The sequence below is a fragment of the Solea senegalensis genome, linkage group LG9, assembly GCF_019176455.1.
Source record: "Solea senegalensis isolate Sse05_10M linkage group LG9, IFAPA_SoseM_1, whole genome shotgun sequence".
NCBI classification, from domain to species: domain Eukaryota; kingdom Metazoa; phylum Chordata; class Actinopteri; order Pleuronectiformes; family Soleidae; genus Solea; species Solea senegalensis.
Genome location: NC_058029.1, coordinates 22,307,554 through 22,318,085, shown reverse-complemented (window position 1 = coordinate 22,318,085; position 10,532 = coordinate 22,307,554).

Below are 10,532 nucleotides of genomic sequence, written 5' to 3'. Positions count from 1 at the left end.
CATTTTTCCTTCCTCTAAAAAAATTCTCATTAAAAATTGGAGAGTCATTGCAGGCTCTTGGCAGACAACGTGTGTGTGTGTGTGTGTGTGTGTGTGTGTGTGTGTGTGTGTGTGTGTGTGTGTGTGTGTGTGTGTGTGTGTGTGTGTGTGTGTGTGTGTGTGTGTGTGTGTGTGTGTGTGTGTGTGTGTGTGTGTGTGTGTGTGTGTGTGTGTGTGTGTGTGAGAAACTTCTCAGTGATGTTATCTGTGACCCACAGCCTGGATCATCAATCAACATGTAGACTAAAATGAAGGAAAAAAAGGTATCATCTTTGTGTTCAGCTCATGTCTCCATTGGATATACAGTTCAAAGGTATTATAATAATCTGTTCACAGTGCAACAAAACAGGACTGAGGTTTTAAACAAAAAGTGAGTTTTAAATATAAATGAATGTCCGCTGCATGTGACTGTATCTGTTTCTCAAATAGCAGTGTTTAGATCTCATGTCGCTGACATTCAGTCTCTGCACACAGGAAGTTATGCATTTTACATCAGAACTGAGTGAGGGAAGGCAGAAGCACAAGGATAGCTGCAAATCATTGGATTGTGGCTGAAAGTACCCCAAAACACCCACAACAGTCATATTTGTTATCACATCCGATATGGACAATACATGCTCCACCAATGTAAAGTGATACAGTATTAATCAATTCCTTCAACAACTGCCTGACTCTGTGCCTGCATCACAGCTGCTGCTGTTCCTGCACAAGTTGCAGTCTGGACGAGTAGAGCTGTGTTAAAGGGCAGATATACTACAGCAGTGCTTTTTTGCCACTAGAGGGATGGGGTTGGTGCAAGAGCATGATAGACAAATGTCATATCGAGACCCTGGCAGTGTTTACTCACAATTTCTCAGGAAGAAGGAGAAGTTCTGTGCTGGAGCTTTCATTAAACAAATACTAGATGCAAAAAGGAGAGGGTAAAGGAACTGAAGATACAGCATAGAGCAGAACAGGTGAGCACAGAGACTAAATACATTTGGGAAGCAGGGATGAATGACCACAGGTGGGGATAACACAGGAAACACCAGGAAGTAAGACTACCTGAAAACAAGACGCAATAAATCACAATATGAAATAAAACAGGAAGTCACAAAGACACACATCGAGATAAACTACAAAATGAAATCAGTGAATGCATCACAATAATAAAACACCGTGAAGAAGCTGAAGAGTATTAAATACATTCTATATCCTTATGCTAAATGTTTGTAGAAGCATGCACCAAAACAGAAGCAAAGTAATATTTGAGATAGATGGTTTATGAAAAAAAAAAAGCAACAGTAATATTTTGTGCTCTGCCCTCTATTATTATGCTGCGGATGTCCAGAGGTCAGACATAATGATATGAAATCATGGAAAATATTAATCCACAGCTGTGATTTCTGATCCAAAGTGGAATGAACTCCCTATTACACTCAGTCTGTTATGATCAAATGATTAAACCAGCTTTAAAAAGCCATCATGTCTGTCTGGTTGCTGGATAAGATAAGTTTAGAATGTTTCTGCTCACAGATCTCTGTGAATACTGCACTCAATGACAGATGTGAACCAGGGCGCACATCTGTCATTGAGTCCGTCTAGTATTCAATTGCAAGAGCAGTCAGTGCAGTGAAGAACATATTTCTCCTCTGCTAATAGGTTAATTTCTTAATTTCTTAACCTAGAGTTATCTGCCGTCTCACCTTACCAGGGTAGCTGTTACACTTCTGCATCAATCTGTGTCTTCACACACGCAGACACAAAACACTGCTGTACTGAAACACAGAGGAGCTGATAGACTTAATCAACCTTGTGTAAACTCATTTAATAATCATTTGAATGTAACAGAATGAACTTCAGATACAACTGATATGCACTTGTACTCTTTGTTCATTTATTTTCAGCAACAGAAAAATAGCTGTGGCAAACTTCTTATGTGTATGATGCTGCTCCTGTGTTTTACTCATAGTTCAGTTCCCTTCAGCAATTTGTGATGTGGTGGCCACAATGATCTCCCGCAAATTCATCGTGTTTGTGAGGCAAATGACCAGAAATTGGGTCACAGGACTGGACAATATCGTTTACACCAGGACATGATGTGTTGACGGGACTGAGCCTGTGAAGAGGACTGTGATCACGGACATTAGCGTGAGGCTCGATCTTAATCAACATTACATATATCAATAGCTTTTAGAGAAAGGTGTTTTTTTGTTGTAACACTAAAAACACCAGCCTGCAATGCTGGACAGACCAGTTGGTGCAAATGACTGCAGTTTCCAGTGAAGTGTGCTGTGACACTCAAGTAACGGTCATTACTCACAGAAGTGTTGTGTGAGAGCGATGACCTGTGCTCGCTCAAGCATCTTCATATAATTATACCATCTTTCTCTTCATTCGTGAGACTTAATATATAGGTTGGCTACACTCTTGGGTTTGTCAGAGTTACTGGAGAAGGATGATTCAGTTTTTCCAAGCAGAAATAATGAGTTGTTGTGGGAGCTTTGTTTAAATTGATGCTTTGTAATGTTTTGATGTGTTGCATGAATGGACTGGAGATAAATTGTGGAGTTGTGTGTTTGAAACTGGAAAATGAGAGACAGCACAGAGTCTACCAGCCCCTTAGATTAACATATCTTTTCATCACATCTTTGTTCACACATATAAAAACATAATTACATGCGGTGTTTAAATAAAACATGACTGAAATGGGGGGAGACAACAGTCCGTTAGCATTTTTATTGACACCTGGTTTGATGACAGCTTCCTGTAAACAGCTCTGTTTTCACGATTGCACTGCAAGCGTCTGTATCTCCTGCTACTTAAAACATATAATTGAGAAGCAATCAAAATCATATATGCAGAATTTTGAACGACCCTGCACTTGCTTCAAAAGAACAAACGGTAAACAAATATCCCCTTAACTTGAGAGCATAATGATTAAGGCACACCTGTGCTGCAGTGGAAACCAATGTTTTTCCATATGGGCTATAACTCAGGACAAAACTTTACCAGGTGAAATCTCTTTTACTGCAGCTCTTTCATCTCCACCTGAAACCAAAATAGAAGCTATTTAAGCCATTTTAAGTCTCTGGAGTGTAATGCATGTGTGGTTGGTGGTGGTGGGCCGTGGGGGGGGCAGGTTGTGTTCCTGTGGCTCACTGAGATGGAATGTTAGATGCAAGTTGAGCCCCTGAGGGTAGAGTTATTTTTCGCAAAATAATTCATTTTGGTGACATTGAGCTCTATTTATGTATTATTTATTTATATATCTGAGGTATATTAATGTAGCACCAGTGCTTTTTTTGCCATACTGTTGCAGGCCTGTGTAGATGAGGATACCTCAGTTCTGACTGCAATCTAATCGACATCCTGCAGCAAAGATCAACATCTTTGCAAAGAGTATAAATGTTTGAGTAGATGAGGACAGTAGTATTGTCTTCAGGGGAGTAAATATTATAATCTCATAAAATATATACACTTACAAGAGTTCAATCAGTACAATTGCAAAAACAAACAAATTTCGCACACAACCCAACGTCATCTCTCAGTTGCTAAGTTGACTGGTGCTGGTCTTCATCTTTGGTTTTCTCTATTTGGTCGATTGTTTTGACAGTTTTATTTATTCCTCATCTGATCTATATAATTTATTTGTTAAAAACAAATGATAAACAAAATTGCTTAGCTTAAACATTTATTGAGTTACATTTATTACATAAAAAAAAGCTAGAAAGAGTTTGGCTTGTTTTTCTTAATTGCAATAGTTGTCCCACATCATTGGACGTTCCTGACTAAAACTCCACAGATATTGACACGTTTTATTGTGTTCATTTTCATGTCAATATTTGGAGGAAGCCAGATTGTCCCTGATTGTTTGCACGGATGCTGTGAGAGGAGAGCGAGAGTGAGTGAGTGAGTGAGTGAGTGAGTGAGCTGATTTTACGAGCATCATTAAACGCATCACAGCCGAGCAGAAACCTTGCTTTGCGTCAGTAATCAAGTTAAGTTAGTTATGTTGACTTATTTAGAGTGAAAACTTGCTCACTACCTGAAGTCACTTTTTGCTAGTTTCAATGCATATGTGTTTATGTTAAAACAGGTTTAAATAACAAGGCATTATTGTATTTCATCTGCAAGACCAAAAACCCACTAAAAAAGTTACCACAGCTGCCAAATAACTGAAGTGAAGTCATATTTGTAAAGTATTGTTTGCTTTGGTAATTTCAACCAGTATCTTTATCTGTATTTTCTCATAGTCTCTGGTGGTACATGCACATTGTTTTGGTTTTATTGAGTTCCTGATATTACTTCAGTACAAATGAATGATATACAAGTCTGAAAGGATACAAAAATAAAACAGAAAAATTCAACTATGCTTTTGTGCCAGTGCAGTGAGCCTCTGTGGACACTATTTCACAGATACTCTGAGTAGTATTTATGATTTTTAACCTTCACTGCAATAAAGATGAATATAAATAAAGTTAATGTACAAGATTGCCGGCAATAAAACTGCAGGAGCATTTATCATGAGTTGGATTATAAACTTCTGCTGCTCTGCGGTGACAAGTGACTATTTATGACCGTGAGACCGCAAACAATAAGCATTAGCTTTCATCAGGAGTCTTGTGAGACTTGTGTCACTTCAAGCCCCTGAAGATTTAAAACACTAACATGGAGTAAATGTCCTGGAAAACTATCTCACAATCAACAATAACTACTTTAAAATAGGGTCGACAATGGGAGTTATCGATCTATAAGATAATACTTATTCATACTGAGTTGAGGCAGGATTTTATTTTTAATAACACCAAATCCTTTTGTCATAAGGGTGCACATATACTGTACCTCTGAGTTCTGTGAGTCTGTACCTCTGTCGAGTTCTGTGAGTCTGTACCTCTGTGAGTCTGTGTTGCCGCCTTGTTTCCTTTCGACACACTGGCACTGATGACCGACACTGTTGTGGTCAGCAGGGCAGACTGTTGCTCGCTCCCTCATGGTCCTTGGACTGTGAGCCATAAAAACACCGTCCTCACGAGTATCCAGACCTTGTTGATGTATAATGTTAATATTTCATATTTTATTAAGCCATAGTTGCTATTTGAAATACCTCCTCCCTTTTTAATTCACTATAAACTCACTACCTTCAAGGATCTGTATAAACTCAATCTAAACATTCTCTTGCTTTCACACTGCGTTACTTTTTAATATTATTATTCTGCCAGTGTGAACAGAAATAATTTTATATTATTTGTTTGCTGTGTCCTTCATCTGAAAATGGGCTCTGTCAAACTATCACACCTGACTGAGTGAGCGTTTATAAGTATACATCAGCAGAGCAGTGTTGGGCGGATGCAGGGTGCATTTATCTCAGCAGGGGATAAATGCTGAGCAATGAGGTTTTCTGTGCTGTTTTCTCCTCTGAAACTTTAGTGGACACTTCAGTTTTCAGTGAAATGCTGCTGTTAATCTTGAGATGAAATCAGTCACTTCCTGTGTGCAGCTAAAGGTCGCTGGGTGACACGAGCTGTAACTACCACTGTACTGAGGAGGTGATGACCTTAATCAGCATTGTGTGAATTCATTTGTTACTGTTTAAGGCACACATTGTAGTTGTTGTTGATTAAATGACTTGTTTTAACTTTCTGCATCGCTCTTAATCTCAAAGAAATGCAAAGAATCTTTCAAGAAGCTGAAATCAGAGAGGCTAGTAGTCGATCAATAATCCATATATCAGTGCAGTCTTACTGTGGCGCTTCTTCTATGGCCTTCGTGTGTGACATGCTGCTCATCAACAATGAACTCACAATTAAAGCTCATTTAGTTTGCATGCTACATCTCTCTAAAGGGCTAAAGTGCTGGGAAATTGGAAACGGTATCAAAAATAAAAATCACTGAGAGACGTTTAAGCACAGTAATTGTCTGCAATTATAGGAATTATAGTAGATGCATCCACGCTGCATTTTAATGTCAGGTTTGAACAATGGGATTTATGTCATGGGCTCACAGAACAGATGTTTATACTGAATGGGGCCACTGAACTATTCAGTGACGGTTGTTGGTCTTTGAACATATCCCAAGCCCAGTTATTTCTATCTCTATTGATCGATCGCAATAATGTTTTCATTTAAAGTGAATATGTGCAAATGAAAATGGTCACAGAGCAAAATAACATGACAGTTTAAGACGTTATAAGTTAAACATGATTGTCTATAAGACCTTCACAAACTAAAAACATACTGGGTTGACTAATTTGCTCAATTACTCTCAGAACTAATTTAAAATAAGATTTATGACTATATAACTATTGATTTTCTAATCAGAAAGTATCATTGAATATGAATATTACATGACAGCATGGGTGAAATAAATAGTGCTTCACTGATTCAGAATGCAGTTACTTATCACATTAAAGTTTTATTAATCATAAATTTGATGGAGGACAATGCAGCCTGGATTTTCATATTGCATCACTCTTTGTGCCAAAGAAAAGAAACTTTTCAGAGTCATGATGATGTTAAAGAAAACCAAACCATGACAGAGATATTTGACTTTGTTCCAAACTGCAATCTGACATGTCTGTGGTGTAGCCTGGATGAACTCAGCTGAAGATGTGATTTCACTCTGCAGACACGTCCAGCATGGACACACTTTTGGCTCATTTCAGAATAAAAAAGAAGAAAAGGGAACCAATCACAAACCCTTGACGTCTAGCAGCTTTTGTATACATCCACCATGGCAGCCACTGAAGAGCAGCTGTCTTTTGAGCCATGAGAAGCCATGACTAGATAACCATCGCTCCTAGAAAGTGCATGTGCCTGTCATTTGAGGTTGTTTGGTGTGTGTTTACATTTTTGTTTAATTCTGTTGGATGAGACGTCATCATTGACAGTTGATTGACTTGTAATTAGTTGGGATCAATCATTACTATGCAAATTCTGGCTACATTAAGACATAATTATTCACACAGTGGGAAGTGTGAATATGTCGTAGGTCACGGACTGTTGGTCAGACAAGACAAACCAAAAATTGACATTTCGAAAAAGAAATAATTACTTGATAGATATAGTTTATGTATTCAAGGACAAAGTTGGCTAATGTATTAAGGCCATGTTTGTGAGTTGCTTTAAAATATAAATCTATAAATGGTTTGTTTTTATATGTACTTTAGGCGAGGGCCTTGGTTTCTGCAGCAGACTGAATGAAAACAAAGCAGCCAGAGACAGAGTAAAGATCGTTCCCTTTGATTTGTTACAATCTGCAGTCTCACCATTAAAGATGCACCCATTGGTCGGCCGGTGTCCAGAATTGGCCGATAGTCAAGTGATCGGCCATGACCGGTGCCTGGCCGGTCAGACAGAGATATGCTGATTTTATGCCCGGTCAACTGCACTTGTGCGCCGCGTGACCAACAGCAGCACACGTCACGCGAGCTGGTGCAGGTGGAGAGGCGTTAGCAGGGTCAGCAGGGTCAGCAGGGTTAGCAGTTAGCAGAGGCTTCGGATAGCAAGTTAGCTCAGAGAGCTAACAGACAGAGAAGTGGGGATTTCTACATGGCAGTTCTCTGCACCATGTACAAGCTTTGACGGTGAGCGTTTGTTTAGCCTGGTTGGAAATGTGGCAGATGAGAAGAGAAACAGACTAACTGGTGACAAGGCAGAAATGCTTCTGTTCTCAAAGAAATAACTTGCCGTTGATGTAAGTGATTTGTGTTTTGACAAATATCTTTATACCGCCAGGTTATATTTATTTTATTTTTATTCATTGTTTTATTGACACTACCTGTAGCTCTTACATCTGTTTTCATACAGAAGTTTACTTTTGCTTTTTAAGTTGAAAAGAATGGTTATTCCATAACACCGCACTTTTAAGATGTGTTCCATTTTTTTAAAAAGACATTACATAGCTGAAAATTTGGTTGTATTTCTATGTTAGAATTTTATATTAAAGAAAAGATAAAAAAATATATATATTTTATATAATATAAAAAAATATATCTCTGTGTGCTGTAAAGTGGTTTAAAAAATGAAATTGGAATCAGCTAAAATCGGTATTGGAAGGTCAAACTCCATAAATAATTGGAAATCGGAATCGGCCCAAAAAAATCATCCTTACTTACCATGATTTGACACAAATTCTATTTATTTAAAAAAAAAGTATAAATGAATGAAGTGGTGAGAGTATTGTATATCGAGTTCTCTTTAACAAGTAACTATTGAATACATGAAATATTTTCATTGTTCTGTGATGAAGAGATTATTGTAATGTATTTTGACAGTTACCAACACTGTGTTTTCAGTTTCTGCTTGGGGAAAGAGAGGAAGAAATTAATTAAAAACTTACTATTACTGAGACAATAACAGGAGAATCAATTGTTGAGTCATGCTTCTGTAAAAACTGGGACTCTTCATTTTAGTCATCATTAGTTAGAGAATAATGACCAAAGGAAGACGTGTTGAACTGAGAGGAAGAGAGAGTTCAATAAACCATAACAATGTGCCAGCAAAACCTGACGGGGAGAAACAGAGCAGAAGCAGCACACAACAGGAGTTCAAAATGAAATTTCACTTTGAAGGACCTTATTCTGAAAATTGACTTCACTACCTGGAAAATATGACAGTACCTGCAGGCCACTGATGTGGAACTATTGTAGAAGCTGTTGGCTAACTGAAAACGTGTGCGTGAGACAGTTACATCGCCTTACATCACTCAGAGGTACAGACTGTGTTTGTCTTTGTCTGGAGAACTGAGTGAGATGACGTTGTTGTCCCAGAACACAACCTCAGATAAATAAATAATCACAATATGACAGCAGATTAGTTTAGGGTGGAGGATAAGGTGACTGAACCTGTCAGTTCACTGTTTTTGTTGTAGGAAAACACACAGTAAAGTTTGGTTGTGTGTTTATAACCTGCTATTTATGGTCTGGCATTTTCTCTGCACAGTGGTCTGCAGTGAATGAAAATCAATTTCATTATCACAGTACAGTATCTAATCAGACCAGACACAAGGTGAAGAGGTTACAGACCACAGAACATTAAACACGTGTTTTTAGTGTCTGTCTGTAGAAGGATTACTCAAACTCCTGTCTGGATTTTAATGAAATTTCATAGAGGTGTTTTGGCTTGACCCAAGGACAAATATGTGAAATTTAGGAGTGAAATCCAATTAAAGTATTTAAAATTCCAATTAAATTATTGAATGGTTTTGGTAATGTGAAGCAGGTGGAAATTGTTTTCTCAATAGTGTAAGCTCTGTGGACGCTTGTGTGCTCTGCAAACAGCTGATATGTTAACATACAGCAGGTACAGTGGCATTTGTATATCATTTTAAAATGTGAACATATTTGCTTGTCAGAGGCACAAAGGCCCTGTTGCCTCACATCAAGAAAGTCATCAGTTCAAATCTCAGTTCAACTGAGGGCCTTTCTTTATGGAGATATGGAGCATTTTCTGACTGTAGGCGTGAATGTGAGAGTGAATGGTTGTTCATCTCTGCGATGATCTGGGGACGTGTCCAGAGTGTAACCCGCCTTTCGCCCTATGTCAGCTGGGATTGACTCGAGAGGATAAAGCAGTGAGAGTGAGTGAGACACAAATGAACTATTGGCTAAAGCATTGAAAGGAGACAAAAGCAGATGTGACGTGTTGGCATACGTGTTTACACATGATGAAACATCATGTAAAGTTAGTGCTAAAATGCTCTGTATGTAAACTGCAGTGTAAGTAATGTTGGCATGTATTGTGTCCTAGTTTCTCTTGGACACAGAACACTTCTTTTGTTCTTCAGATGCATTTCTGTGGCTGACTTGTAACCAAAACATTTTGTTGTTGTTCCTCTGTTTGTCTCAAGTCACTGTGGAGTTGAAAATGTGAGTAGGTGGAGCTGACAATGTTTTGAAATCAAGTAATATTTGAAGCAGATCTTTGCTGACATGCCATTTCTTCCCTCTAAACCTGCTGTCCTGGTACAGACAGCTGGACCACAACTGTGGCAGCGAGATAGCGATGGCTCTTCCCCCTTTCGTTACATATCGACTGAAGGTCTTACCACGTCAGACAGCAGCCTCGACATTTCTGTTCAATATGACAGCCCCTGTCAGAGCAACAAAAGAAAAAGAAAAGGAAGGGAGGGACTTATTTGTAGTGTGCCCTTCACAATCAGTCTCAGGTGAATTCATCTGGACTTTGATCATTTGTGCCCCGGTGCTTTGTCAAGGCAATCTCAAAAGTACAAATTCTGCTCTTTGTTTTTTGCCTTTTTCATGATTCACACAGGTAATTTAGACGAGATTTACACCTAACTTACACACCTTTGTGTCATCTCATTTTTAAGGAATGCGTTTAGGAAGAACGTTACCAGATCTGTGGCATTTGAGTACCATTTTTTTAATTGCTATTAAATGTCAATAACGCATGCTGCTTCAGTTTAAAGTCGATGAAAAAGCACTTGAAGCTATCAGACTGAAATTAGAATTCAGATGACGGCACAAAGAACGGTATTCTTTTGGAAGGATG